The sequence below is a fragment of the Oryctolagus cuniculus genome, chromosome 1, assembly GCF_051225735.1.
Source record: "Oryctolagus cuniculus isolate XC-2025 breed Fujian yellow rabbit chromosome 1, ASM5122573v1, whole genome shotgun sequence".
Taxonomy (NCBI): domain Eukaryota; kingdom Metazoa; phylum Chordata; class Mammalia; order Lagomorpha; family Leporidae; genus Oryctolagus; species Oryctolagus cuniculus.
In genome coordinates, this window is record NC_142867.1 from 138,917,501 (window position 1) to 138,924,259 (window position 6,759).

Sequence of the window (6,759 nt, forward strand, 5' to 3'; positions counted from 1 at the left end):
TTTAGCCTAATCATGTTAGTTCAAACTATGTTCTACTTTACCTTCAGATTACTTATTCGACACAAAGGTTATTTACAAGGGTGTATTGAACTTCCAAGTATTTTTAGTTTTCTAAGCTTTTCTTGTGTTTCATCTTTTTTTTTAAGGATTTATTTTTATTTACTTGAAAGAGTTACAGAGAGAGGTAGAGACAGAGAGAGAGATCTTCAATCTGCTGGTTCACTCCCCGGATGGCCACAATGACCAGAGCTGTGCCGGTCCGAAGCCAGGAACCAGGAGCTTCTTCCGGGTCTCCCACATGGGTGCAGGGACCCAAGCATTTGGGCCATCTTGTACTGCTTTCCCAGGCCATAGCAGAGAGCTGGATTGGAAGAGGAGCAGCCGGGACTAGAACAGGTGCCGCAGGCGGAGGATTAACATTTATACATTATTAACCTATAAAAAGGAGAGAAAATACAAGATCACAATAGAAGAAATGAAGGCGTCATCATTGTTGGATAGTAATCTTATTATTCAGGCGTGCTGTGGCTATTCGAGGGAAAGTAGAGGGACAGTCTGTATAACTCTAGGCCTACAAATTTGACAAGTTAGATGGCCAATTCTAGGACTGCAGAAAATGCTGAAATGCGCACAAGGGGAAACAGATCATCTGAGCAGCCATCTAGCCATTTAAGAAATTGGATCAATTAGTGATAATCTTCCAAAAAAGAAAAGTGCCCAGATTATTTTACTGACGAGTCTTGTTAAACTTATAAGGAGGAAATGACACAAATTCAACACAATCTCTTCAAGAAAGTAGAGGCACAAGTAGCACATCCTGACTCATTCACTGAGTCCAATTTACCATAATTCCAAAATCAGATAGAACAACAAAGGAAATCTACAAATCAATATCATCTATGAATGAAGACACGAACATCGCCAATAGAACGTTAGCAAGTCAAAGCCAACAATGCATATAAAGAACTATTGATTATGACCAAGAGGAATTCATTTTAAGAAAGTCAGGTTTTTTCATCATTTGAAAATCAATCCATTTCATCTATTATAACATCAAACCAAAAAGAATCATCACATGATCATATCCATAAGCACAGAAAAAGTATTTGATAAAATCCAACACTTACTCATGAAAAAATTCTCAGCAAACTAGTAGAGAAGACTTCCTCATCTTGATAAAGAACACTCACAAACATTCTCCCATGGACACCATACGCACGTTTCATGGTGAAACACAGGTGCTTTCCACCAAAGAGTGGCGCAAGCAGGAAGCCCTCTCCCGTCACTACTATTCAGCCACCTGCTGGAAGGCCCAATCCAGGAAGCAAGACAAGAAGAGGAGAGAAAGACACACAGATGGAAAGAAAAGAATAAAATAAAACTTTTGTTTACTAACAAGATGATTCTATGAAAGTAGTTCAAAAAGTCTGTGGAAGGGAGGGCACTGGCCCAGCAGGTAAGATGCCAGTTCAGATACCCATCAACCCACATCAGAGTACCCGGATTTGAGCCTCAGCTCTGACTCCTGACTCCAGCTTCTTGCTAATACAGACCCTGGGAGGCAGTGACAACGGCTCAAATGATTAGGATCCTGACCCCTATATGGCGGACCTGGCTTGAGTTCCTGAACTAACAGGTGAATATGGTGGGGCGGGCATTTGGCACAGGAACTGAGCTACCACTTGGGACTCTTTCATCTTATATTGGATTTCCAGGGTTTGGGTCCTAACTTCACTTCCTGTTAATGTGCTCTCTGGGAGGCAGCAGATGATAGTTCAAATGCTTGGGTCTCTACCACCCATGTGGTTAAGTTTCTGATTCCTCACTTTGGTCTGGTTCAGTATAAATCAAATAGAATATGTATAGAATATATAGAGAGAGGTAGATAGATAGATAGATAGATACATACATACATACATACATAGATATAGATAGACAGACAGACAGACAGGCATTTGGGGACTGAACCCCAGTGTGTGTCTGCCTTTCATACAGATGAAAAAAGAATCAATAAAATAATTTTTAAAACCTGCTTATAGGAAGGTCGCAGTATACAACGTTATAGAAAAGGCAACGTCTCAACCCGTGCTGACAGAGCCCATTGCACAGGTACTGGGGTGGATAAGGAGAGAAGTCTGATGTTCCCCAGAGGACCGCTTCCTTCAACTGTTGCCTCCTCTTTGCCACTGCCCGCCTTGGATGTGCCCCTCCCGAGACTCCGTCCACACCTCTTGGCTACATCTATTCTAGCTATACTATTTCCAAGTCTCCAAACAATTGCCCAAACTACTCACCATAGCTATGTCTTGAATGTGCCCCCCCCCAAATTCATACACTTGTAGTTTAATGCCCCCTGCAGCAACATGAAGAGTTTGGTCCTAACCGGAAGCATTTCGGTCACGAGGGCTCTGCCTCCTGGAATGGATCAATGCCACCATACGAAGGGCGTGCCCGAGTGGGCTCTCTGTTTCCTCTCTTCTGCCATCCAAGGATGTGTAGTTCTTGTCTCTGGAGGATGCAGAAATGAGGTAGCATCTTGGAACCAGAGCCTACACCTGCCAGCACCTTGATCTTGGACAGCCCAGCTTCTGGAGCTGGGAGAAGCCCATTCGTGTGCTTTTAGGTGACTAAGTCCTCTCGGACACTGTTACAGCAGCGCAAAGCCAGGCGGCTACGGTCTTTGAGCATTAATCCTAGTCCCTGCCCCTTCATCCGCACCGGGAGCAGCATCCCCCGGTCACTGGATGTCTTTGTCTTTCTTGATTATCTTTTAGCACATTTTACAAGAGGAAATGGAATGGAAAAAGACCCTGGACTAAGAGCCCATAACTGGCAACCCCTTCGGGAGTGTGGTCTAGAACAAGTCACGGCGTGTCCTTCCCCTTGGAGACTGCTATCTGAACAATCAATGAAGAAGGTGAAATTTCAAATTTGGGAACTGGTTCTGTGGGTATAAAAACTGACACCAAAGAATTTTATATTTTTAGAGGAAAGAGGGAGTTTTTAAAAAAGATTTATTTAGTTATTTGAAAGGCAGAGTTACAGAGAGGCAGAGAGAGAGAGAGAGAGAGAGAGAGAGAGAGAGAGAGAGAGGTCTTCCATCTGCTGGCTCACTCCCCAAATGGCCACAAAGGCCAGAGCTACACCGATCTGAAACCAGGAGCCAGGAGCTTCTTACAGGTCTCCCACAGGAGTGCAGGGGCCCAAGGACTTGGGCCATCTTCCACTGCTTTCCCAGGCCATAGCAGAGAGCTGGATCGGAAGTGGAGCAGCCAGGACTTGAACCGGCACCCATATGGGACGCCAGCACTGCAGGCGATGGCTTTACCCATTCTGCCACAGCACCAGCCCTGGCACCAAAGAATTTAACATAATTTGAAGACCAAACATGTTTATACTTCGTCTAGGGTGTAACCTTCAATAATTTTACATTTCACCATTAATAAATACATTTTAAGCTGTACTGTGATGGGGCCAGTGCTGTGGTGTAGTGGGAAAGCTGCCACCTGCAGTGCTGGCATCCCATATGGACTCTGGTTCTAGTCCCTGCTGCTCCACTTCTGATCCAGCTCTCTGCTGTGGCCTGGGAAAGCAGTAGAAGATGGCCAAGGGCCCCTGCACCCACATGGGAGACCTGGAAGAAGCTCCTGGCTCCTGGCTTCAGATGGACACAACTTTGGCCGTTGCATCCAACTGGGGAGTGAACCAGTGGATAGAAGACCTCTCCTTCTCTCTGCCTCTCCTTCTCTTTCTGTGTAACTCTGAGTTTCAAATAAATAAATAAATCTTTAAAAAATTGTACTGGACTGGACACACATTTTTACAAACGTTTTGTCTTATAGTTATTTACGTTAGATATTCCCATGTGGTGCTGATCATGTGACTTGTGATAGTAATGGCAGTACATATTTGTTTCTCATTCACTTTGGATGGATGTCACGTGCAGCTCTCCACAAGCACATTTCATGTGGTTTCCACAACTCCTTAAGGTCAAGGCTGTCCCTTAAATCGGATTCTCCTGGGAGGAGAGCTGTGAGTATGAATAGTCTATCTCAAGAGGTTCTGTTGGTGGGACAGGGAAGCGAAGGAAAAGGTGCAATAATGAACATGTTAGTTCCTAGGAATGCGTTCGCTGGGCTGCGGCCCAACGAGGACTCTGAGAGCCTTTGAAACCTACCCCATCCTGACCTCCCACCAGGCCAGTCTGCTGTCGCCCAGCCCCCTTGCTCTGCTGTGTTCCAGAGCTTTGCTGCCTGCACTTCTGCCCACCTGAAGAGGGGGCAGCACAGCCCCCTGCCAAAGGTCACTGCCAGGCAGAGCAGTCCAGGAGGTGGGTGTGGAGCTGTGTGCACGCCGGCACCTCCAGTATCTGCTGCGACTGCTCTCACTGTTCTTGCACACATTAAGAAAATGCCCGAGGGCACACAATTAGCAAGCCTGCGCCAGGCCGTGCCCACTCTCAGCTCTAGGCTTTGAAATAAAGACATAATATCTTTATTTTGAAATAAAAACATAGGCCTGCTCTCTCTCTCTCTCTCTGTCTCGCACACACACACACAGCTGTAACTGCCTCACTTCGCAGAAGGTATGAGAACTTACATACATTCGAGTAATACTGTTTTAGAGGATTAAATGACATTCTAAAATGTGGAGTTCCAATCTTCCAGGTGTAATTTTCTCTGAATACCTGCTGCATGATTTTGACAAGTGAAAGATTTTGTTGATTTTCTATCTCTGAAATACTCTTTTTGAGGGATCAGTGCAGTGGCAGGGTAGGTTAAGCCGCTGCCTGCAGTGCCGGCATCCCATATAGGCACCGGTTCAAGTCCCGGCTGCCCCACTTCCGATCCAGCTCTCTGCTAATGGTCTGAGAAAATAGTAGAAGATGGCTCAAGTGCTTGGGCCTCTGCACACACATGGGAGACCTGGAAGAAGCTCCTGACTCCTGGCTTCTGCCTGGCCTAGCACCAGCCATTGCAGCCATTTGGAAAGTTAACCAGCAGCTGGGATATCTGTCTCCGTATCTTCCGCTCTCTCTGTAATTCTGCCTTTCAATAAATAAATAAGTTTGTTTTAATCAATGTTTTATTCATTTGATGGACACCTTTCCATTCCAGCAAAAACACAGTAATAGTAAGATTTTTACTGCCAAGCACATTGAGACTACTCCCAGGTTTCCAGTTACATAATTCCTACTGTCGTTCAAATCAGTCCTTGAAAGAAATGTGATAGGAACACATTCCTAGGAAGGAAGAAGACGTCACAACGGAGGTGGCATTTACTTCACTTCACTTCTTCAAGGCCGTTGAAGCAACGTGTTCGAGAGATTCCCAAAATGCTGTTCCTCCACCCCACGGGTCTGGAGGCTCCGCCATCTGTTCTTCCTCCTGCATCCCCCAAGGAGAACTTGTGCAAATAAAAGAGCTCCCGTGCCAGTTTACCAAGGAGCCCAGAAATCCCAGCTGATTCTCTGGTAGAAATGACTTCCAACTCCAGACTGAGAAGTCGTTCTTAAAGGCTTAAATGAACGCGAGCGGTCCCCTGTGTGGAGGTCGCTTCCAGGGGCTGGGGAACAATTCCCGCTCTGCAAAAGTCCTCCAGGGCCTGGGTCATTCTCGTTTGGCTGGGGGCCAGCACACGAGGATGGTAAGTGGAAGGGACGCCCACGGCCCCCGAAGTCTTTCTGGGAACGGCTCTGAGCGGCTGCCTTTGCACTCACGTCCCACGCCAGCGTTCAACAGACTGCATTCTTAGAAGGCCTCTGAAGCAGAAGTGAGAAGCCGAGGCACGACTGTGTTTCTGAAAGTTCACAGCAAGTGGTGTTGAAGGACAAGTTTGTCTCGGTGCAAAGAATTTGAGAGTATGCATCTGAGAATACCGACAGCACGCACTCAGACAATGGCCAAGCTGCGTTTAGAAACCTTGGTGACGTTAGAAGGCAGCGCAGCTGGGGCCCCACTGGGCTCCCATAATGCCCTGCATGCTGTACCCAACTAATAGCACCCCGGGCCCTGCGCACAGATACGGAGTGTGCACAAAGGACAATGATGGGGACAAGGCCAAACCAGGCTGCCAGCTGGGCATTTGGTGTAGGGGTTGGGATGTCTCTCAGGACTCTGCATCCCGCCGTGGCTCCCAGTTTCAGCTTCTCATGGACGTACGCCTAGGAGGCAGCAGATGATGGCCCAAGTGCTCGCGTCCCTGCCACTCATGAAGGAAGCCTGGAGTTCGTTTTCTGTTCCAGTTGCAGGTATTTGGAGAATGAACCAGTGGAAAGAGCTCCCGCTTTGCTTCTCTCTCTCTCTCTCTCTCTCTCTCTCTCTCCCTAACTCTTTCAAATAAATAAAATAAAGTTTAAAAAACAGATAACTTTATTTCAATGTAAGAAATGTTGAAATGCTTGCAGTTTTTTGTAGCACACATTTTCCATGAACTTCCTGAAGATGCCTCATATGCATGATTTCAAAGATTTGTGCACCAAAATAATCTTAGATTTTAACTCCATTTTCCACAAACTCTGACCTGGCATTTGCTTACCTGACCTTGTGAGGCAGGAATACTTTTGTAGTATGCTGAGAAAATAAGACTGGGGCCATTGAGGCTTAGCTGTCGCATTTAAAGATGCGGGCTTGTGTGCCAGCTATCTGAGGGTCTTGGTCATCACTCAGGTCTCCTTGTCTGAGACAAGAAGCTGGATTGCATTATTAGCACCTACATACAGCAAAGGAATCCTCAAAGAATAAGTTATGTGTCTGACGT